The following is a 25,389-nucleotide window of genomic DNA, read 5'->3' as shown; positions in this document are numbered from 1 at the left end:
GCCATGAGCGTGATGCTTGTAATACAAATGTGCCGTTGAGTGGAAGGGATTAGGACTTTGTGTTTTTTATCTTCTGTGAAATAAGTAGTCCAGGAGTACAGGAGTATTTTCTCAAGGGATGGCTCTTCCACACTCAAAAAGAAGATTGCCACTGAATGGATTTCTTTCAGGTGCTTCTCTGAGTATGCCTGCATATATGAAGTACCAGCAGCTGTATTAGTCAAGAGATAGCATTTGTTTTGAGTCTGATAGACACACAGGAACATGAAAACTTTGAATTTTTGATATAATAATTGATAGATATAACCTTGCATCAATAATGTAGAAAAACACACAATATTTTTGCAAGTTCCCCAAAAGTTTTCGGCATTTACAATAAATGCATAATTTAGTAGGGAAATAGTTCAAAGCAGTGCTTTTCTTGGCTTTTAGCCTTGCATGGTCTGTGATGTATTAAAAAGCTGGAGGGCAACTTGCATTACAACAGCAGGATCTTATGGCAGCTAGATAAATCAGAACAACTTATTCTACAAAGTGAGGAGAACCTTGAAATTAGTCCCCTTGCATACTAAAGACTCAGCTTTACTTGCTTTCTCTGGACAGAAAAATACAGTTCAAAGCACTTGTGATAGGAAAGGTATCTTCAGCCCAGTTATGTTTTATGTTATCTTAAGGAGGAATGGTCTTATAAGTGTACCTGTTTCTTCCTTAAGACAGTAGGAGGACCCTGCCTGACTAACTAAGTAGCTTCCTAACTTTGAGATGGTCATGGGAGATGAATGGTAGCATGTGAATATCAGTGGAACATGCCTTTTCTTTTTTTTTTTTTTCTTTTTTTGGACAGTCCAGAAAGAAGGGTGCAGTAAAGTAAATTAAAAGCTATTTCAGTGTAAAAGTGCTAAAAAGAGATGTCGCATCTGTGGAGTCTGCAGAACTCGGTTGTCTGGTCATGAGCAAAAGCCTACACAGGTGCAAGAGACAGTTAGACACTTACATGAAACAAAAGGACAAACATCACCTGCAGCTACAAATGGTCACTTCGAAAATGTCTACAAAAATACTCGCTGTTCTAGCTTAGCATATGATCTCCCACAGCTAGGCTTTCATTTAGGAAGAAATTTCCTTAAAATTTCCCAGGAAAACTGTTCTAAATTTACTGAACATGTATAGCTGAGCTAGGCATCCTAGCAGATACAGCCAGACCCCAGATACCTTGGCATTTACTGACCTTACGTCATGCTACTGAATTCTGGAATGTGATGTCTCTCAAAGCAACTAGATATTTCCCTGTTTTTACTGGCGTGTAATGTAGGTCAGCCTGTTCTACCCCATAGAAAAATTCACCCTGGAACTATTGCTATTATGAAAAGCCCTGCTTCAGTGGCATTTAGAAAATAAAAGATGCTTTAAATAATAGCTACTTGAGATTCATTCTCATTTGATATCACTGAGGCCTCCTAAGTGCAATTATAGAGTTAGAATTCACAATTGCCTGTCACGTATTATTTCTTTTGCTGTATAAATTGGCAGCAAAGTTATCCAGCTTCCAGTTCTTGAAGATACTAGATTATAACTTTACAACTGGTTCTGGGGGGAGATGAGGTGGTGTTGCTGTTGATGCTTAATCATTTCAGGTAATGGTCCATTAAATGCTTCATCTACAAAAGAAGCTTTCTTTGGCTGGTGGAGCCAAGGCACTCTCAGCCCAGGGATCTTGAACTGAACACCTTTCTTTTCCTGGGTGTCGCTTACACTACAGTTACCAACCCGGAGAAGTAAAATGACATTTGAAGTGCATGAAATAATGAATTTCTAAAAAAAATAAAAATTAAAATAAAAATCCCTCTGAACAAAAAATCCCCCCAAAACAGGAGAAAGGAGTTTGGAAAGATTTAATGCTAAAACTGAAGCAGATATGAAAAGACAGTAAGATGGAGAGCTTGAGATTAGTTTTAAGGTGGAGAGTCTATGTATGCTGCAGGTGAAGATGGGACTGCGATTCTTGGTTCAACTAGCTTTAAACAAGCTACCAATAGACTTGATGGCAGTGTAGCTGCAGCAGTGCAGAGCAGGTTGTAGACATAACCATTTATGTATTTGCCCAGCTTTTGAGTGGTTTCTGTAGCCCATGGTGGGCTCAGTGATGTTGCAGCATGGGTAAAGCTGACTCTGTTGTGTCAACTTGAGGAAAAGCAACACCTTAACCACAATACAATTTCTCTGAGAAATTGTGGCTGTGGCCATGGTATCTCAGTTCTCATTATTTAGTGGCAGTTTAACATCTGTTATTGTTCATTGGGAAGATGGAATGGTAACTGTGAAGGGGTTCTTGAATATTTGGGTTTTGGTTCCTTCCCCTCCCCAAGACAAAATGACAGAGGTGCTCAGCTGGAGAGCCTTCTGTACTGGTTTTGCCTGGGACAGAGTTAACTTTCTTTTTAGTAGCTGGTACAGTGCTGTGTTCTGGATTTAGTGTGAGAATACTGTTGATAACATGCTGATGTTTTAGTTGTTGCTAAGTAGCACTTATCTTAAGTCAAAGATTTTTCGGTTTCCCACGCTCTGCCAGCAAGCAGGTGGACAAGAAGCTGGGAGGGAGCATAGCCAGGACAGCTGACCCAAACTGGCCAAAGGGATATTCCATACCATAGAACATCATGCCCAGTATATAAACACGGGGGGAATTGGCCGGGAGGGGCGGATTGATGCTGGGGCATCGGTCAGCAGGTGGTGAGCAATTGCATTGTGCAACACTTGTCTTTTCTTGGGTTTTATTTATCTTTTTTTTTTTTTGTTATATTCCTTTTCATTACAATTATTATTAGTAGTAGTATATTTTATTTTATTTTAGTTATTAAACTGTTCTTATCTCAACCCACGAGTTTTAACTTCCCCCCCCCCCCCCCCCCCCCCCCCCCCCCCCCCCCCCCGGGAGGGAGGAGGGAGAAGCAGCTGCATGGTGCTTAGTTGCTGGCTGGGGTTAAACCACACCACCTTCTTAAGTCTATCAATTCCTATTTTACATTTTAGTGGAATTTGGGCTACCAGGGTTGAACAGGTGCCACCAAATGCGGATGTCCATCACCTCAGCACTCCTTATGACTTTCAAATGGCAAAATACTTTAAGGCCAGGTGTACCCCTCTGCAATACTGCTCTTGTTGGGGTTTGTGGGGGTTTTTTTAACTTTTAAAAATGCTAATAATGTGGTTAATATTTCAGACCTTTCCATCAGTGAGGCCTACAAATGATCCCTTCTGTTTTGGATCGTGTTTGGTTTTTGGTTTCGTTTTGCTAGATGGACAGAGAGACTAATGGGAAGGAATATATTACAGTTTAAAAAAAAAAACAGAAAACAAGTCTGAGTGAGTCACAAAGGGCCTCCCAGACTTGCACCAAAAATGCTTTAGTACCTTGCTATTATAGAGAACGCATTTTGTTTCCCTAAAACAGTAGTAGAGATACTTCCGCATTTTTTTAATCACAAATGTCACCGTTTTTTAATTTCTTTATCGACCAAGACAAGTAGATACCCATATAGATTTTTGGTAAGGAAAAAAAACCCATACAGTTATGGGTTTTCTGAACCACGATATATTCATGCATCCATGTAACAGATCCACATAATCTGCTGCCTTGGAAAACTTCAGGGATCCCCACCCTCTCTGGATGCTGAACAGGATGGTTTTATTAGTTACAGTCCTAGTATAAAGTGTTGAAAGAACAGCAACCCAATATTTTCCTACATGTCAGAAGAGTTGCTGCTTCTTCAATAGAATCCAGCAGCAATTGTCATGAAGGGACTGAAGCAATTATCTCTTCAGATCCAAGGTCTTTATCCTTTGCCGTGTAGTATAACTCCTGGAAAATTGCAGATTTGGAGATTCTAAAAAAACAACACGCAAGATATACTACTTATTATCTTTAACTCACAGCAGTGTATGGGTTTTATACATAGAAAAGCCTATGCTATGGGAAAACTGGAAGGTTTTGTTTTCGAGTTGGGTTTTTTTTGGCACCTGACATGGAGAGTCATTGAATGGGAACGGGGTAGAAAGCAGGTGAACTCTGTATTTTATTACATTCAGTTCATGCCAATATGTATGATGGCACATGAATTATGAAAGTAGCATTGTACTGTGTATTTTCTTTGTGCAGGATGAATGTGAACAAATAGACAACACACCTTGCTGACTGGGCTTGCATAGCAAAAAACCTCCCAAAGCTGGTGTTGCCATCAGCATTTGGGTGGTGGTGGGTGATTAGCAGAGATAGGGACAGCTCAGCAGCAGCTGAGAGGGTGATGGGCTGCTTCAGGTGGTGGGCTGTGACCTCCTCCAACAGCTCCTCCCTCTTTTGCATGCCAAGCAAGATGCCAAGGTGGGCAGGGTGGCATCTTTGCTTCATGGAGAAGGTCAGAGCAAGTGAGGAAACGCCGTGCCATAAGGGAGCCTGGCACTGACCGTTGTATCTCCGTCAGTCGCGTAAAAAAGCTCTACCCAAGCAGGGGCTCCTGGCTTCTGTGGTGTGTTAGCTGTGGGAAAATTACCACAGGGCAAATGGCTTTCTTCACTGCCCTGGCAGGACTTCAGCCAGTATTGTGAGCAGCTGTCTTGCACGAGGTACTGCCCTGCTTGTCAGTGCACCAACATGATAGGGAGGACAGGTCGCTCTTAACAAAGGCAGCAAAAGGAAGAAACCCTTTGTGTTGGCTCCTGCTAAGCCTCTCCATACAACTGGAACCACTTCATCCGTTACTGAAACATCGCTCTAGACCTGAGCGTTAGTTGTTTATTTTAATCCAGCAACGTATATGATAAAAGCACAATTTTCCTAACAAAAAAAATGTTAGCTCTGACATGTTGTATTATTAAATTATTATTTTCCCCTCCCAGTTCCTATCAAATATATCAAACAAATTGTTAAGAACAGTTTGTTGGAGCCAAATGATTTCTAAGCGGTCGGCATCAATCACGAGCAGATCGTTCTGTCAGACGCTTGGTGGGATGTGTGCCAACATCCATCAGAGATGATTCAAGTCCTCCATGACACATTGCAGAGGTGGTGGAGTGGCACTGTGTAGCATACGCAGGTACCACTGTTAGGATTCAGGGATGCAGAAAGACAAAGAAACTTTCTTTCTTTTTCTTTTTTTTTTTCTTTCTTTTTTTGAGGGAACATGTACCTGTCAGTTGTTTGTCTCTGCTTACTATGCATCACTTGTGAAGGCCTAGATTCCACGTTTCTCAGAAGTCAGGGCTGGACAGAGCTGAGATTTTGCTCATACTGACGATTCTCTCCCTGGAGGATTGTAACCAGGTGTCAGGGGACCATTTTTACAGATGGTAAAGATTTTTCTGACAACATGGGCTCCCAGTGGAAAACCAGATCATTAAATTGATTTATTTTTTTTACGTATAGGAATGTCCTTACTGTTGCTTGTAAGGAGTTTCTTTCAGATCAAAGTAAGGAGATGGGAAAGTTGTGACTGATGTGGGTAGATGGGAAAGAAAGGAGAGGTCATAGGCATATACTGAATAGGCTGCATGCTTTTCTACTTTGTGTAAGGAACTATGCTATCATTGGGACAGGAGATGAGAAACACTTTCCTACGTTCCAGGCCAGAGCCACCAGCACTGGACTGTGGAATAATCTGTTCCACTGGGTATAAATATTCAATGTTTTCTACAGAGTCAAAGGACCTCCATCAAGAGAGGCTGACAGAGATCAATTACAGAATTGTCAACAGCCTGGTGTTTGGTTTTGATGATGGATTCTGAAGTTCAGACTTCCAGTTGGACACTGGAAAAGCAGAGCTCAGGCATATGCCTCCATTTGCCTCTGGTTTTTATGACAAACCGCATAAGATTTTAGGATTTTTCTGAGGCACTATGAGAACATTTTTTTAATTTTTAAAATTTCAGAGCTTTGTGAATGATGTTTTCCTTTTATTTCAATCAAGGTCATGGCCACCTTGTCTTGAAAGAGGAGTTTCAAGTTGGTCATGATATAAGAAAGGAAGGTCACAGCATAGGAAAAGCGGCAATGTGTTGGTCTGTCTCTAGAGAACACTTTTCTTACATTCCAGTGCTTCTGAAATGAAAATACACGTGGTAACATTATGTTCATTTTCTGCTTGCTTTTATGAGATTAAGAGAGCATACAGTTGGGGTCAATTACAACAGTCCACAGTGACATCAGGATCTTAGTTTTCTGATCAGATTCCACATGATGTAGTTCCTGTAGAAGAAATGTTTCACATAGGTCTACCCTGTCTTCTTGGCACATCTTACTAGTTTTTTTTCACATGACTGGGAAATGAAAATGCCTTTTCTCTGAAAGAGCTTCATTTAAAAATAATGACCAAATAATTTTAATTTAGAGCAAACTGGATGAAGAGCTTATCAAAAATGGGTCAGTGCAGAACTTGTAAGGTTAATACTGAACTTTCCTTCTGAAGCCTATTTCTCACTCTTCTACACTATCTCCTCTAGTTCCCTGCAGCCCCCAAATGATATTGTTACTTTCTGTGCTCATTTTGAATTATTAGTGTCTAGATAGATGCTACTGGCTTATAGACACCTACCTGGGAGTTTTCTCAGACTGCTCTTAATATAGCCAACATGTTTTACAGATTGTCAGAACTAATATTCTATTATGGAATGAATCTTCACTTCCAAAAGAATTTATAAATATTATGAACCAAATTCTGCCTCCAGATATGTCCCTGAGTTTGCATCCTTGGGGCCATTCTGCCTAGGCTTTCATTTTTCAGGGTCATTCCCAATCTTCCTTCCAACCACTTGCTTGCACTGGTGAGTCAGCAGGATTCACTTCCCTCTCCCACGAAGATCAGCACTTGCTTAACACAGTGAGTTCACAGGCAAAAACAGCCATTTGTGTCATTACAGATTAACCTCAGAAATAGATTCAATTGTGTTGTGCCATAAGTAATTTACTTCCGAGGACAGCCTTTCTGTGTGAGCAGGGGACTATCTTCAGCTCCCAGTCACACGTGGGCTGCAGACAGGTTGCTGGGAGCTAGTGGTGACAATGCTGGCTGTGGGACACTGGACAACCATCTCTTCCATGGACAGATTTAAAGTCCAACTTATGTTCTTTAATACGTACGAAAATTGGGAACAGGTCAGGACTGAGCAATGAACTGAGGGTTTTCTTATATGTCCTGGGAAATGTTTAGAGTAAAGCCTAGGTTTTCTGATACTTGCATGAATGTGAATATTGATCCTGCAGTGTTTTGTATTCAAGAATCACTACAGTTTGATTTAGCTTGAGCAAAGTATACAAGAGCTCTCTTCAGCGTGGAACTGTTATTGCTTTGATGATTAAATAACCTTTATTTTTTTCGGCATTTCAGTCCAGCTAGTTAAGTCTTATGATCTAATTAGCATTTGGTATTTGATAACTTAAGAGACTATCAAGAACTTCTGAATTAAGTATTTCAGAAACAAAATGTCCTGTCTGAGAATTAAATAAAATTTGTTAAAACAAAACAATTTTTCTTCTATTCATCACTGTTTAAATTCTAGTTTATTCATTAATGTTTAATGCACAGAATGAAAACTTAATGACCCCAGCATGTAGCGTTTCACTTTGTCCTGAACTGCTCTTTGTCTGTTTTTTTCTCTTTCATTTCTTGGGCAAAAGTTGACAGTCAGAAAACGTCCCCCATTTGCCATTGTCTAAAAACCTTGGGAATGACTGAGCAATAATGCCTGGCAACAAATCATTTTCTGTCTGTCTTAATGAATGTCACTGTAGAGATAATGACCATTGCTCATATATCAGTGGATTGTGTGCCTGAATACTTTGCTGTCTCATGCAATTATTCTATATTAGTGTACAGGAGTGCGGGGTAATCAATAGGATTCATGTTTTATGAGAAAAACTGTTCACCCCCATATAGTGTCATTTGATAATTTTGCCTGCATCTGACTAGTATGCCAAAGTGGGTGGCTACTTGCATACATTATACCTGTCATTTCATAATAATTATACATTTTTAAACAATTTAACACTGGTACTCAGTCAGCAGATGAAAAACTATGGAGAGCTCAGGCTAATCAAGTCTGAGATTTTAGTTTAGGACCATTCTTCATTTTACTTCTCCTGTATAGTGAGAAAAAGTAGATAATATTCCAGGTAACAGGAAGCACCTTTTGCATCAGCTTTACAAGAACAGAGGTGAACCAAAAAGTAGTTATTCATGTATCTCTACTTTTTATCCCTGTTCCTTTTTGGTGGTAGGGCTTAATTCTCTGTATTCAAGTTGCGGGACTTTGGCCCTGTGGCTTGCTGCTTGAGGAAGAGTAGTAATAACAGTTTGTTTATGTTCATGACAAAGGGAATATACTCTGTGCAGCAGAGCAGCAGAATCTGAATGATATAAAAGAGAGGGAAGGATGGCTGCTGTTTGTATCTCTTCATACAGAAGAACAAATTATCCCTGTGAGCCTGGGAACACTTCCTAAAAATCCAAACATATTGGTTAATTTTTATATCAGTAGTATGTGGAAGTCCCGTGTGTGCCTAGGATTTTGTTATGCCATGCAAAATAAAAACACAGGTACCCAGAAAAGCTTGTAGTGTAGGCAGGAGAGAACACAGCGACACAGATGGGTGAAGTCCTCCAAATGACAAAGGAAGTCTGAGGTAGAGCTGAGAACTGAACATCATTGTTCAATCAAAATCCATTGCCATAAACTGAAGACGTTTTATTGTTTCTAAACACTGACTGAAAAGTATAGGAAGGTAGTAACACTGAAATAATAACAGCCTGATCCAAGAAATACTGATACCAAAGTGTTTGTTGTGCAGTTTGGGCATCCCTGATAACCCACATTCCAAAAGATTTATTTCATAGCGAGCCTTTCCAGTCTTCAGATCTATTCACTGAAGAAACTGAGAACAAAAACACCTCACTATGTGAAACAGCTCAGGGAAAGAAGTGTGGAACAGGTATAGTGAAAGATAGACTTCTTGCATTGCTTTCCTGACTGTTTGTCTGAAAGGGCTGCTTCCACACGCTTCTGGTGCTTCAGTGGTGACTGTGGAGATGGAGGAAGGAGTATGTTGTGTATAAAGAAAGTAGTATGAAGAAATTGTGTTCAGGTGTGACTGTTGCAGAGAGGTCACGTTGGTAACAGGCTTTTACTTTCAGACTCTCAACACCTGTAGATAAAATGTCTCTTAACTGGATTGAATCCATCAGTTCTCTTTGATACAGTGGATCATGCAGTATTCCACTGGGAAACATCTGGTAATGCCTTTTTCCCTATTCTTCTCCAAATAGGCTAGTCATTCTTCTTTGCCCAGCAAAGCCTTCCTCTTCAGACTTCATCAGACACTGTTTTTGTCCTTGTTTTACATAGGATGCCTTTTGAAGAAATTGTTGTACACCTTGTTTAGTGTCTTCAGTTTGCAAATAGCATGTTGATTTATGTCTACTTTTCTGCAAAAACAAAGGACATAATTTTTCTGTTGAGACAGTATGTGAATGATAAGCTTTTGATAAGGCAGAAATGATAATGGGTGCTGGAGGAACAGAACCCAATCTTATCTGTGTTCAAACTCAGCATCCATCACTGTTGTGTCTGACTGCCCCTCAAAATTATAAATGCAGCATCCTCTCTTCCTTCAGGAGGGAATGGAAGTTGTTTGTTGCTTTTTACTTTTCAGTGAGGGTATAATGAAAAGGCTAGGTGGGGAAATGGACTTACATGTTTCTGGGGTTTTCCACATGATCTTCTGTAGTGGTAAATTCCTCTTTTACCGTGTAATTTCTGTTTTCTGCTCACCCACATTTCCTTCTTGAGCTTGACATTCACTTCTATCACTTAAGTCAGTGTATCTGACTCCAAATGCAACTCAGCAACACATTTACAAGTAAAAAGGAGCTATTTTTACCTCATCTTACTTTGGATACTATTAAAAATAATTCCTCATTCCCTTGTTTCCAGCATCAACTCTCAAGAGAATATAGGATAAGGAAATGATACCATGCTTTTTGATGCCTCCTTGGCTTGAGTGGAAAGGAGAAGCTTGAGAGAGGCTTTTCATATGATCGTTTTTAAAGACAGGTATGTGGCCACACAGAGTTGTTCATTGCTGGCTATTGCTGATACGGGTCACAGCCTCCTACTGCCTTTTTCAAAACAGTAAGATAATTTTTTATCATCGTGCAATTTATCTACTCATTTTGCTAGGATGCCATGAAAATTAAGCAGTGTGCTTTTCTACTTTCCCTGCAGATACATGCACACACTCCCCCACCAGCAGGTTTTTTTCAGCTTGATGAATAAAGGTTATTTGAACTTAATTCCAAGAAAATACGTGGGAGAAGTACTGTTAACAATACTACCTGCAAGTGTAGCTGAAACAATGCCTGAACTTTTCTAGGTCACAGTTTTTGCTTTTGCTTCCACACTAATGTCTGAAAAGCAAAAACATAAACCACAGAGAGAAAGGCTGGTACACAGGTGCAATAGTTGCTATTGAACTGAAAACATGGTGTGGTTTTTGTGGTAGTTGCCATAGCAACAAGATCATTTACAGAACATAATCCCATTAGGAGAAAACATTTTTAAACTGAGCTAATTGTACATGCGTTTATATTGCTTCACAACCTGGTTTTGGAAGATTTCATTTTTAGGATACTAATAAAAGACTGATGAAAAGCATTATACATTGTCCTAAATTGCCTACAGTAAGAGAGGAGATAAGAATTATGTAAATTATTGCAGGTATCCTTAGATTGAACCAGTATGATCAAGTAAATTAATTCATGTGCTCATTTCTGTATTAAAAGTCACAAGATAGCAGCTGTACTGATATTATAGTATCAGCTTGGTCAAATCCTGGTCTTTACAAAAGTATTCCTCAAATGGTCCTTTCCCTTAGAGACCGTGTTCATTCCTTTAGAGTTCATATGTGTCCATTTTTTATAAATTTTTGTAAAATTTCCTCTGCACTGACTTGTACACTAAGAGGTGTAGAAAGTCAGTTGATAATTGACTGAAAGCAAGCTAATGAATTGTAAAAAAGTAGAATGAGTAAAACTAGGATGAAATGTATCACCTGGGGGAAGCCAAAGATAGATTTAGGGGAAAAAAGGAAAGTAAAAAGGAGTGCTGAGATCTGCAGGCACGATAAGGAACCAGGGATTTCCAGCTAAATATTCTAAGAAGTCATGTTCAAAAGTCTGTCCTTTGTATTTTAGCCTTGCTTCAGACAAATGCTGTTGCCACATACCTGTATAATAGAAATAGAGATGTTGTTAATGGTTAAACAGCAGGATTGTTCGTATTGAATTATAGCTGATGAGAGTATTCTGCTTAGTAACGCTTCTGGCCATCAGTCACATTTTCATTCAAGAAGTGATCTGTGGAATTCATTGGCACTGCAAGTCAGGGAGGTCAAGAACTCAGAAAGTTTCAGAAGGGGTTTGGATATCTGTATAGCGGCTAAAAATACCTGCAGTTACACAATATTGGTGATTATGCCTCTTTGTCTCCCCTCCCTTTCCATGCCTCTCTGCTCTGCATGCGGCTATCTTCAATTTAGGTCCTATTTACACTTGAATCAAATGGGATCGATGCTGTGGGAGGCACAGTGTGGTCTACATGGACACAAACTCTCATGCAGTACAGCAATCCTATATATCTTTTGAGCAGCAAACCTCACAGTTCTGGGGGCCAAACTGGGTCTTGGTGTGTAGGTGTACAGCTTTATATAAGGTTTCACTGATTTCAGTGGGAGCTTCTCCAGTTTACATAGATCCCTAGGAAACTATCTTTTAAAGCCATAAGGAAGCTGCGAAAAGCATTCATCTTCAGTGTGGAAGGAGGCAGAGAGCTCAGAGCCAAACCTGTCTTGGTCAGGGATGCATCAGAGGCTGTTGTCTGGAATTGAAATGTCTGTAAGAAGAGGTTGTGGAACAAATTGTCAAAGTAAGCAGTGACAAGGAGCCAGGACCAGGCAGTGACCTAAAAGTGCTAATGGAAGTCAGGGATAAAATAGCAGAATTGTGAGCTGCGGTATGTAGGCTCTTGTCTAAAACTACCAGGGGCCTGGAAGGTGGTAAATGTGATGCCGGTCTTTTAAGAGTTTTTAAGGGCTTTTAACGGGTTCCAGAAGAGATCATGGAAACTACAGGATGATAAACATGATGTCTATACCAGGCAAAACAAAAGGAGATGTCATGATGAATAGAATTAGGAGACCCATAGTTCACTTGGGAGCCGTGAACTTGGCTTCTGCTTAAAACACAAATAATTTTAAAAAGATCTGCCTCACAAACTTTCACATCAACAACCATGTGGACAGGGAGCTCCAGCTGACAGACTCCACTTGGAACATACCACTTGGATTTCCAAAAGGCAGTTCACAACGTCCATCACCAAAAAAAATGAAGGAAATTAAGAAACTGTGAAATAATAAGGAATGTCTTTCCCTTTATATAAATTGCCAAAAGACAGGAAACAGATTAGGTGCGAACCACTGTTTCTTGTCATAGAGAAGTTACCAGTGAGGTTCTGCAGGTAACTATGCTATTGAGCATACATCTAAATGACCCAGAAAAGGTACTGAACAATGTTATGATTAATTTTGCTAATTATACTAAAGCATACAAGGCAGCAAAAAAGAAAGCTTACTGGGAAGAATTGCAGGAGGGCCCTATGAGACTGTCACTAGGTTAAAATGGTAGATGATATTCAATACAAGTGTAAAGCGATGTATGGAGAAAAAACAATCCTAGCCTTATATATAAAATTACTTGTTCTGAGATGATCCTTAGAAATCAGAGCGAGATCTTGGGGTTATGTCTGTAGAAGTTAAAAAACTAAACAGAGAGGAAAACAGAAATTATGATCTTTAAAAGACTCAAAGCTGGGAGAGTATTCAGGGAGTGTTTCATCTACATGGGCCCTGTGCTTTATAGTCTTTCTTTTGTATCTGCTTTTTGTTGGAGACAGAACATGATTCAAGATACATCCTTGGCCTGTTCCCTATAGCCATTGTTAGTCTAGATTCTGAATGCCCTTTTTTCTTGATTTGAAAGTGTATACATAGATTATATTTACAATGTTCTCTTTAGTCTTAAGTTCCTCTTCAGAATGAATGAATCCTCTTATGAATGGTTTTCAACTTAGTGAGGTAACTTTATGAATTTTATTGTTCTTTTCTTTCTTCCTCTCACAAAACACCCAGTATACTAGTAGGTGGCAGTACATCCACAAATAGCAAAGAGAATATTTGCTGTACTGACGGGATTCAAATATTTGTCCTCTCTAACTGGAAAGCATGGAAAATATAAATAAGGTCAGAAGAGCTTTCCTTCTTCTCTTCACAAGAATGTTACGGAAGAGGAAGAGCAGGTAAAAATTAGTGTAATACAGCTGAATTTGCAAAAGACTTCAATGGATCCAAACAATAGGTGGTAATATTTTTTTAAGTGGGCATTAAACGATAAAGCATAATAGACTCTGAATGTCTTATTTAGAAGGTTTTTGTGTAGTCAATGTGATATAAACTATTGCAGTGGCACGTGTTATTTTTGTTGTGATCTACTACAGATTTCGTCAAAAATTCTTCAGCTATAGGTTTTGTGTTTTAAAAATAACTTTTTTTTGCAGCTGCAACTCTACAAAAGAGTAACTCAGTTCTAACAAAATTTCCTTCTTACTTAAAAATTGTTTCTAGGTTGTTGAAGTGTCCCACCTGATATTTTAAAAATTTAAAATGAGGTGACAGGTCTATGGAAAGGAAGAAGTAGGAGTCTGTAAAACCTTTTGTTTTAAAAATTGTATTACACTAAAAACCAACAGGTCTAAATGAAAACATGTGAAAGTAGCAAAATGAAATGGTTTAATGGATCCAAAACAAAGGAAAAACACCATTAAAAACATTGGCTATTTTTACTCTCCATCCTCTTTGAAATCTTGAAAATTATCACACTTTTGCCTAACTCTACTAGCTAATAAGGAGCATTTTGGACCAAACCGAATGTTTTCATTTCATTGTTCACTGCACATCATTAATCTGGTTCTTTAAGGCAAAAGCATAAGTGACTTCCTCTCTCTCCCTTTATTCTTTTTACTTCTCCTTTTCTAAATCAACTAAAATCTCTAAACCCTAAGGGTAGCTATTATGCCTGCAGTAAGAAAAATGCATTGCTTGCAAAACAACTTTGATTCTTGTTTCCATGGGATTTTTTTACTCAAGTTTGTTTCTGCCAAATCATGTAATGCTGACCTGTATGGTACTCAATTGATTTTACTAGGTCATTAAAAAAGAAACTTTAGACAAAATCATTTTAGTTTACAGCCTTTCTAGATCATGATGCTCAGTCTGATTGTTGATAACAATAAAATTTTACACAGAATTAGGATGGCAGAGTGGTATTAACCCCTGCGCTGCATGTTGTTCAACTCTTAAGAGGACATGTCAGTGTCAGGGCAATTTTTAAAGTCAGGGGTCTTCTGCGCCATACCACTATTTAAATCTGACACACAGTAAAAGACATGTGAGACTTGCCTATCTTCCTCAGAAAGTTACAAATTGGCTGTGGGAAAGCCTGGATTTTGTATCCCCAAGTCATCTCAAACACCTGGATTGCTTTAGCTTGCCTAGGACTTCAAGCTGGCCAGGCACCGAAATATCCCTCAAGAGGCAGCATGGCCTCATGTGAATTTATTAAAACACTTCCGTTTTTACCTTCAGAGCTGTTTCAGGATGCTATTTTGTATCCCACCATGCTTAAGTGATTGTTGTAAAAGTTTACCACTTCAAAGCATTGACACTGTGAGCATTAAAGTCAAGGAATTCATCATGTAAATTGTTATTAGGCATGAGAGATCTTCATCTGTACATTAAGGACTGGCCTACATTCCTAAATGCTGAACCAAAGATAAGCTCTTTCTTCAAGGTTATGGTAATTTGTGCCGTTCACTCAGCACCTGCTCTAATGGGGTCTCATTCAAATGCTAAAATAGAAAAAAAAGGATATTTCATTCATCTTAGCTTTTTGTAATCCATGCCCTTCAGCTGAAGGATTTTACAGGCAGAGAATTAGTGCTGAGGTTCTCTCTCTCGCTGTTTGTTTTTTCCTGCTCCAACCACAGCTGAGCAAAACCCACCGACTCCTTTGGACACAGGCCTCCATCGCTCTGAGGCAGCGTGTCTGTGAAGGCGGAGGAAGGGTACTGATCCTTTTCAGTAGCTTTGGGGATCACTTTCTAGACTTCTGGTGTTGCTTTTCTCACTGCCAGGAGCCTGCTTCAACTTCAGCGTTGATTCAGGGACCAGAGTCACCTGAGCAGCCCCATGTTATTTCAGATGAATCTAGTAACACAAGGTCCAGGAGGCAAAGTCACCCGCTGATAAGAAACAAACTGGGCTGAACAGCTGCATATATTTATTGGGCAACATTTAGTACTTTGGCTGGGATAGAGTTAATTGTCTTCACAGTAGCTAGTATGGGGCTGTGTTTTGGATTTGTGCTGGAAACAGTGTTGATAATACAGGGATGTTTTAGTTACTGCTGAGCAGTGCTTACACAGAGTCAAGGCCTTTTCAGCTTCTCACCCCTCCCCACCAGCAAGGAGGCTGAGGGTGCACAAGAAGCTGGGAGGGGACACAGACAGGACAGCTGACCCCAGCTGACCAAAGGGATATTCCATACCATATGACATCATGCTCAGCATAGAAAGCTGGGGGAAGAAGGAGGAAGGGGGGATGTTCGGAGTGATGGCGTTTGTCTTCCCAAGTAACCGTTACGCATGATGGAGCCCTGCTTTCCTGGGGATGGCTGAACACCTGCCTGCCCATGGGAAGCAGTGAATGAATTCCTTGTTTTGCTTTGCTTGTGCGCACGGCTCTTGCTTTACCTATCAAACTGTCTTTATCTCAACCCACGAGTTCTCTCACTTTTACTCTTCCGATTCTCTCCCCCATCCCACTGGGGGGGAGTGAGCAAGCGGCTGTGTGGTGCTTAGTTGCTGGCTAGGGTTAAACCACAACAAGTAGACATGGTTTTGATAGGTTAAGGAGGCTGGTGATATTTTCTCTTTATAGTCTTGCAGCCTGGCTGCAGCGCCCATCCCTTGTTCATGCAGATTCTAGTATTTCTTCAATAATTTCCATATCATAGCTGTGGTATTTTCTGTGTCAAGGAACTATGTATTGATCCTTCTAATGCCTGATGCTGACTTATCAGAACTTCGTTTGTTTTGTTATTCATGGGTAGTTTATGAATTTACAAAGGATCTGAGTTTTCCCATCAGAATTTTATATGGCTCAATAGTTTCCTTTTGAAGGAATGTGTTGTCTTTTTAAATTGTATTACGCAGTATTCATCACAGTAGTTTTGTTTTTCTAAGTAAACTATGATCTGTTTCTAAATTGTCTCTCTGTAGTACTAGAACTGGGAAAATAAAGTTTACCTGTATGATCCCTGAACTTTGTTTTTAGAAAAAAGCTTGAACCATATACTTTTCAGATTGTGAAATATTCTTTTTACATGTTTTCCTCATGCATTTCTCCCTCAGCTTTCTTTTCTTTGTTTCAGTTAAGATTGGCAGTAGAAGCCTCATGAACTGGAAAGCCTCCCTCATAAGACTTCCAGTCTAGTTCTGAATTTTGAAGCAAAAAGAGTAAACCTTAAAACTGAATGATTTGAAATTGTCCAAACCAAATCCAAGCCCCAAGTCTTGTAAGGTTTCTGCATCAGTCTGTTATAATGTTTTTGTTTCTACATTTAGTCAGGCAATTGTAAGCATGGAGCACCTCTAACTAGGAAGTAGAAATAATTTTCATATCCGTATTTGGCATTCTGGTTTGGTGCCTCTAAAAATCTGTCTTTTGTTCTTTTTTGTGACTTCTGCTCTGTGCTGGATTTTTTCAGAGCTGTGTATCATGCAAAGTACTAGATATGGATTCTGACAGTAAATTAAATTTCATCCTGTTGCCCTCCATTTTATTGTGCTAGCAGCGAGCAGAGCAGTCGAGAAAAAGGCAGTGCTTACGTGCGCAATGACTAAGTATGAAAAGACTGCTCGGGTAGTTCTCTTGATTTTGGCTGGGCAACTTCTTGTGCAATGCAGCAAAGTATCTAAGCATCTCCATCAGGCCACATCTTTTAGAAGGTCTCTGCAGACAAGGCTCTCCTGCAACACAGTGGGACAGGAGGTGCGAGGTGCCAAGTCTCTGGTACACTGGGAGGCACAAAGAGGAGGGAGACAGCAGGCAGATGAAAAAGCAGGTAGTGCAGGAGTGATGTTATGAAGGGCTGGGAATGGAGAAACTCTTAGTTGTGAAGTGAGTTGGAAGTGGATAGGAGCTCCACGCTTGGAAGTATCTATCTGAACTTAAATTTGATCCCCGTTCTAGTTCTGGGTGTTTGTATACAGCCTGATCCAAAGACCATGGGGAGGAAGGGTACTTAGACTCCAGCAGAGTTCAAATATAAGGATAATCTTTTTTTCTTCTCTCATGAGTAGAGATATCTCAATATCTTATTTTTAGTTTCTAAAACAAACAAACAAACAAATCCCCCTTTTGTTTTACCACTGTTCATTAATTTTCATACAACAGCATTTGCTTTGTGTTGATTCTTATGGATTCTTATCGTGGTAGCCACCATGATAAATTGATTTCCAGGGAAAGGGAGCCTACTAGGTGGGTACTACAGTATTACAATTAAATAAAGCTTGTGAGATTAATTGTGTAATATTTTGCAGAGAGGGAAAAAAAAAAGCTAAACTTTGAGGCTACTCTTCATGTGTTCCATTTTTCCAGCAAATGACAGGTGTCCCTTTTCTTGCCAGACACTGAATTTTCTCACTTATCCAAAAGAAGTCTAAGAGAATTCAGTTGTCCCTTGCTGTTTCTGAAGCAGTAATTTTAAAGAAGATATAATTACTGAGTTCTAATACGACCTGTGTTACTCCTGCCAAATGCTATGATAGGACCCCCCCACACACCCAACACTAATGTATAGGATCTGATGCCACATAATTATTCAATCCAGCTATTGTAAATCTTCTTCTTCTTTTTCTTAAATTATTAAAAGGATACAAATGATGGAAAAAAGTCTTTCCTCTTTGCTTGAAGTTTGAAAAGCCCCTGTCTAAGCCCCACAGAGCTCCCCTTAATGAGTGTTTTCAAAAATATACCAAGAAATAAACTTGTCCTTTGAAGGAGATAAAAAGAATAGAAACTCTAAACTACATTTTATAGAACAAATGTCTTTCTACAGAACCCACTGTGTACAATATTAAGCTGCAATATGGAGATACCTGAAAAAATAATCAGCAATGTTTTCATCAAGGTCAAATCTGTCTGACTCTCCTTGTATTTTAAAAACGTTCTTGTGGGAGGAATTGGTAATGACTTTGAAAATGCTTAAGGAAGTGAATGTCACAACTGAGAATATCCAGTCTAAAGGTAAATGTGTTATACATCGGCCTTGGTATGTAGTTCAATGGGTAAACTATTACAGTAACAGATCAGGAGAAATGTGTCCAAAGCAAATAGGTCTTTTCCAAAAATCCAGTAACACCTCCTCTGAAGCAGAATCTTTGGACTTTTCTGTGTTCAAAGGAAGAATGTTTTGGAAAGCTCCATCTAAGTAATTTTCTCTTTTGAGTGATAATTATGTATGTATTTTTACAGTTGCCTTTTAGAGTCTCAGGCACAGATCAGTATACCCCTGTTTTTGAACTCTGTTAAATATGGTGCTCTCAACCCAAAGAGAGAAAAAGGGGTAAAAGTAACCTCTGAATTTAACTGTGTAACCCAAACACTGAAAATAATCAAGCTTGTGGTAACCCAGAAACACAAATGTACTTGCTTATGGCAATCTGAATGAGCGGTTATGTGCCAAACAGTAATGCATTGGGACTCAGAGGGTTATCAGACAGGATGAAGGATGCTGGGCAAAGGTATTCTTGGAAAAGAAAGGACAGTGACATTTGAGAGCAATGTTGAAATAGTCCTCTCTTGGAATAATGAAAATGAGCAGCACAATGTGCTGCAAAACGAGCAACACAGTCTACCTATCACTAAATGTAAGGCTTAGCTGCCTCTGATCTTTGCAATGCCTCCTCTGGGCATTTTCACAGAAGCTTCTGTTTAATAACTGCTGTGGTGGTTACACCTTTATTTTTTTGTTAAGAGAACTAAACCTTGCTTCTAATTAAGTAATCCTACAGGTGGCACCTGACAAAAATCTCTGTACGTCTGGAAGGAAAACAAGGTGGAAAAGGAGAGAGCTTTGGTGTCTTGCCAAGGGCAGAGAGCTTTTGGCATTTTTGGAGGATGCTTTAGATCATTAGTTTCTGAATTTTCCAAATCCAGAAAAAAGACACAGTTTGTCCACTAATATTGCCGTGTGTTGCCTTCAGATCCTGTCTCCAGAGGTTAAGAGACCAAAGACAAGTTAATATTTTGGGATTATGCTGGGGAAATATCATTCCATAATTGTCTTGGTTTCTATATTTTCACCTGCTCATGCATTACTGGCCAATGTCAGAGAATGGTCAAGACAGATCTTTCATCTGACTGAGTATGGCTATTCTTATGTTACAGTTTTGGTTGAAATTAAAACATGCTCCTGAATTCTTATTATTTTTATTTTAACATAGACAGCTCTGTCATAATGGAAAGGAAGAAAATAATATGCTTCATAATATCCCAGTGATAGAAACTATAAGACTAGACAGTAAAGAATGGACAACTTTATGTCTTTGGATCCTCAAATTTTCAGGCTATTCTGCGGGTCTTTCACGATTAGTTGGTATTTCTATGGGTTTCTACTGGAGCACTTACCGTTACAGACGCCATTTTTGTTTGACCTCTTTGGTAATTATGACAAAAATGTACAAAACTGCTGAAGAAGGGATTGACTCCATACATTTTCAGGAGTATAAAATGTAATGATTTCCTTTTTTTCTCTTTCTTATTTAAGTGGTAAACTATGGGCATAGAAAATTTTAAAGTAAGACCACATAAGTAATCCTGTCTTATCTTGCAGTGCCTGGTAAACATTTCTAGTATGAAATTAATGTGTTAACCACTCCAGAATATTTCTTGAAGACCACTTAGGACATATTCTTTGAAAGTTTGGTTCCATTCGGTAAAGTGACAATACTGAAGTGTCACCTTTTAACTTATCAGATCTACTCCATATGTATGTTCAGAGTTTTATCTGCTGACTTCAGTGGCAAAAATATGTCTTTACTGCTTTTTTTACTCTTGTTCATCCTCCAGAAGTGGCACAGTTCCATGATGAGATCTCGATCCTGCTCCTTTCTGTGTATCTTTATCATTAGAAGTGTTTATTGAGTTTTAATTAAAAGGATACATCAGATAGCCTCAAGAGACTGTATCTGAATCACTGATGTTGTGCTAGTTCAATATATACATTCATGACAGTGGAACTACTAAGATATGATAACAGAGCTAATTAGTTCTGCTCAAACGTTATTTACTGATGGTCATATAGCAGAGAGGGAGGATCTAGGCTGGCTTCAGATGTACAGTGATTTTTTTAGAATGGCTACTGGGAGAGGAAATGGGAAGCAAATAGCCCATCTCTAAAAGTAATAGATTTAATCTGAAATTTCTGAGAGACATCAACGTTTGAACTCCATGTTGCCATTTTTACTGGGCTGCTTTTCTTAGAATAATTCTTTGGATCCCCGAGCAGTGGAAAGGGTACCTAAGAGTAATATGAAAGGCCATTCAGATCATTTTAAGGTTTTTCGTTTGGCTCTGTGTACCTGAGCAAGGATGAAGCAATCCTGTTGTTCAAATTTCTGTTCAGAATTTTGTCAGAACGTTATTTTTAGCTTGCTAGTGAGGCTACTTTATGTGTTTGACTCATGTATGCCATGCTGCTGAGTAGTTTTATTTATTATTTATACAGCCATGCATATTCCATGAAATGGACATTTCTCTGTCACCTTCATTGATGTCTGAAGCTCTATGGAGAGAAAAAAGCTAGCTTTAAAAAACTCCTTATTAAAGATGGACATGAGGAGTTCGAAATACAAGCTTTTCTCTTCCTAGATCCAAGTTGCGTCAAAGTCCTCAAATTGTCTTATGGGGAGGAACTAAAATGCTGTAATCTACAATGGGTTAATATTTGGAGGCTTGCTCTCTATCCAAATTTCCTGGCTTGAACCCAGCATCAGTTTCTCACAAGGAAAAAAAAAAAAGACAGCTAATCATAAACACATTCTTGTGATGCTCACGTGCTTGGAAACTATGGTAATGAATATTGTATAAATATATAGACAGAAAGCAAAACCTATGATGGGATTAAAGTGTAGAAAAGAAGCATTTCACCTCTTCCCCAAAGCCCTTCAACCTCCCAGAGTAGTACATTTGGATTTTTTAATAAATTAAACAAATAGCAATTACATTGGAAGGTTCATAGGATTATACTTATGCCATGTTATTGTTCATTTGAATGTAGTTTTAGAAATGAGATATTACAGGTTTTTCATGTTTTCTACTTGCATTGCCTTTATGTACCATTTAATTGCAAACTGTTATCTGGTCCCCGTTAGTAAAGTTTTCACCTAGGAGAGGTCTACAGGCTTTCATGGGTAGCTCTATTCCACTTCCCTGGATGATCACTTATTTTAATAAGAGAAATAAACATAGTGGGAAAGGCTCTTAGGCAAATTGTTTCTATCTTGAAATACTTTTCCATGTTCATATCACCCTTGATGCAGCAAAACTGAAAAACCTTTTGTAATTGCCATGATATACTGCTTTTAATAGCCCGGTAAAAGAAAGAAAAAATAAAATTGAAATGCTAGTTCTTGGGACTGAAAGGACAACGGAACAGCAAAGATGAGTGGAGGTGGAGAGTCAGGTGAAGCCAGCTCAGCAATGTCTAAAGCCAACACTACATTGAGGCATAACATGGGTGCGACACCCACAAAAGAAGTTACCATGTAAATTGTACCCCTGTTGCTTTAAATCCATTCATCTGTCAGGGGATTACATGCAACTGATTTGATGTTTGAATAAATAAATGAACGCTGTGTTATTCTTGGCTTAGTAGACTATTATAAGGCTCATTGCTTCAGGCTGTTGACCAGCTTATTGATGACATTTTTGTCCATGCATTAGGGAAAGGTGAATCAATATTGGTTATTAACAATCCTTTTATTGCTGTGAGCCTCCCGTGCATGTGGGGTATGATCACAGGATCAGCTATGCTGTTCCCAGCTCTGGTATTGATTCTACGCATGAAACAAATATAAACAGCAGAAGCCATCTTCTGCCTCCCTCAAACTGTTTGCCATCTCCTGCTATAAAATAACATGGACCATTTTCAAGGGTCTCTCTTCGGTTCGTTGGGAAGAATTTCATTCTTCAGATTAAAAAAATCCAGCCATGGGCATTGCCATTGCTTTGGAAATACTCGGTTATCAGCACCTTCAGATGTCTCTGTATTCTGCTTGGATGCTGTCTGTTCTAAGAGATATTCCTCTCTTGTCTCCTCAAGGTTACACTCTGGATAATCTGGTCATTTTTTCCCAGGGGCATGGGATTCATTTTACCTAACTTCAGTATTTAAACCTTAGGTGGTTTGTCAAAAAATGGCTTCTAGGCTTACTGTAGTCAATGGAGAAGACCTCTCAATAGGCATTTGTAGAAGATAGTTGTCTAAGATACTGAAGATAAATTGTCCTCTTGAGCATCTGTTTCCATTGACAACAGAAGCAGTCTAATCAGCTAGCTGTGTGTAGGTGCTTACTTTTTAGACTAAAGAAAAATTAAGCCAATCCTACTTAATATTGTCTTCTGAGATAGCACACTGACCTTGGCAACATGCAAATTGTAATTAATGGTAAAGCAAAACAAAAAAGATCAGTTTAACCATACACTCAAACAAACTGTATGCCATAATATATGGATTGCATTCAATCAGATATGTAAAGATAAACATATAAATATAATTCCTGTCTTTCTATCTATCTATCTCCTGACTTAATGTCTAGAAGGAAATGAATCCAAGGAAAAGCTGAGCAATTGGTTCTATTATTTTTCTCTATTTTAAATGCAATGTTGTCTCCTCTACTACAGTATCTGAGATGACACATATATATCCTTATGATATTACTCAGAAGAAAGTAAAGGAATATGAGCCCCATTTCACAGCTGATAAAGTGTGACAGACCAACTAATGCCTGAATTTAGGCTCCTCTCTCTTTCCAATTTCAATATCTTTAGATGGTGACAAATTGAATAAACTTACAAAGGCACCTATAGCAGGGACTTGAGCTCATTTCTACAATATGGCTTCAAACACCAGATCCCCTCCCCTCCCTTTTTTTTTCTTTTTTTTTTTCTATGTATTGTCTGAGCGAGTCTGCTGGCTCATCATTCTTAGTTTGGATGGCGTGCATTTTTTTCCTTGGAAGGATTGTGCTAACCTATTGGACACAGCAACAGTATTTACCTACATCTTGAATGTAGCCTGAATAATCATCCAGTTTTGAGAAGAAAAGTGAATATAAATGACTTCTTTATTTTTGAGGCGTGGGAGACAGGGGTATTTTAAAACATATATTGTTCCTTTCTGCTGTCTTTCTTTTCTGAATTTTTCCTCTCTTTTTATTTCTGTCCTAATTTTTCCTCCTTATGTCTTCTTTTTTCCCCCAGACATAATTTTTTAATGGTTCTGACATTATATTTTTTTGTTTGATTGTGTTTTCCTCATTTGGTACCACCAAATATGTTTACTGATATGTACTTTTTTGTTTAAATCTGCTTTTTAGTCAGAAACTTAGTGTGCAAAGTCTTCTGGTCGTGATTTTTCTTCCAGTTGACTTCGTGGTTTTGAGAGAAACTTTTTCAGTTGTAGCATCCCGCTCCAATTTGATGGTTTCTCTTCTCTGACCTGACATTATCACAATGGTACACTTAACTAGTTTTAGATGGTAAGTATCAGCTAAAACTTTGGTAACTCAGTGGAGAGTACAATTCAGAGCTTACATGGGATGTACCATGCTCTGGAGACTCCTGTCTCTTTCTGTTGTCTATGGGAGGGATCCAGCGCTTTGCTGATGTGCCGAGAGTTAGGTGTGATGAATCTGGGCCAATGAGTCTCTAGCCAATTAATTAGATGCTAACAAAGAGTTACCTGCTGCAAAGGAATAGTTTAACAACTACTTCAGGTAAAGATTACTCTTTTTTAATAAGTAGACAAAAAAAAAAAGTGCTCTGCATGCAAATACAGATACTGGGAATGCTTTGGTTTCATTCAGAGCCCAAATCAGCACTGGTCTTCCTAAATCTATCCCACTGACAACAAATATGTGTATCCATTGTGTATGGGATTAATCATGCTCCTAAGGACATGATCAAAAGTTTCCCATTAGTTTCAGTGAAGTTTGGGTCAAGTTCTGAGGTACCAGGGACTTCATTTCTTCTTTTGGTTGTTAAGAAGTCAAATTTGTTGAGGATTTAATCTGGTTTACCTTCTTACTTTCTGCTACCCCAGGAATCATGTGGTAGAAATGAGACTAGCCTGTACAGCCCAAGTTGTGCGATACACATGGGCATGTAGAAGCAAGTTTGGGACTTCTCCTCAAGATTTTCTACCAATTTGTGTTAAGACTTTGGACATACTAATGCAGTCCTGGCTCAAGACTGACTGGCAAGTTTCACTCTGCTGTGCTGGTTGGAGAGAGAGGAGAATCCCCTTTTCCTTTTCATTTCTCGGCATTCAGCCTTTGGTAGGCACCAACAGGGGACTTCCAGGATCCCCTAAAAGGTTTGAAATGTGTCAGTTCCAGAGACTCTCAGCAAGACCTGTAATCCCCTAAGACACTGCTAAAAATCTCTTCTGAATGTCTGTTTCTTTTCTCCTAGATCTCTTCAGAGCAGGTCCTGTGGTCAGTGAGGTGCTTGCCTCCCCCCCCAAGGATGAATGTCTGTCAACAAGGCGGTTCATTGGCATTCTGCTGTGAAGACGGAAGAAATCTGCCTGTAGTGACACAGCAATGGCAAGGTCGGTGAAACCGAGGGGAGAAAGAAAAGAGTTTGCAAGGCTTTTGCTCTCAGTGGGGGAAATTAAAGGTGGCTTGTGTTATAAAATATTAAGTAGTGATTTAATCAGCAGTGAGATATGTAAGTGAGCTTAATTAGAAATACATATTATTCTTTGACTTTAAAGCACAAAATGAAAAATTAAAGCAATCTTAGAGGATATGTAATCAGCGAGGAATAATATGTTGGAAAATGAGCCTGATGTTGTAATTGGTGTATGCAATTAAAATTAATTAATTTTAGTTAGCATACATGCATGCAAATATGAAATCAACGAATTTCAGATATTAAACTCATAA

The 25,389-nt window shown here is 38.9% G+C and overlaps 1 long non-coding RNA gene across 1 annotated transcript in view; it reads left to right on the top strand.

Moving 5' to 3' along the window:
• Positions 1-25,389, top strand: part of LOC127013484 (uncharacterized) — a 55,998-nt gene that overhangs the window by 19,275 nt on the left and 11,334 nt on the right. The window contains exon 2 of the long non-coding RNA XR_007766079.1: positions 24,914-25,052. This is a non-coding gene — a long non-coding RNA (uncharacterized LOC127013484). The remainder of the gene's footprint in view (positions 1-24,913; positions 25,053-25,389) is intronic.

Source organism: Gymnogyps californianus, chromosome 2 (assembly GCF_018139145.2).
Source record: "Gymnogyps californianus isolate 813 chromosome 2, ASM1813914v2, whole genome shotgun sequence".
Classification (NCBI taxonomy): domain Eukaryota; kingdom Metazoa; phylum Chordata; class Aves; order Accipitriformes; family Cathartidae; genus Gymnogyps; species Gymnogyps californianus.
Note: the sequence above shows the minus strand (reverse complement) of the source record. Positions and strands in the feature narration are given on the sequence as shown.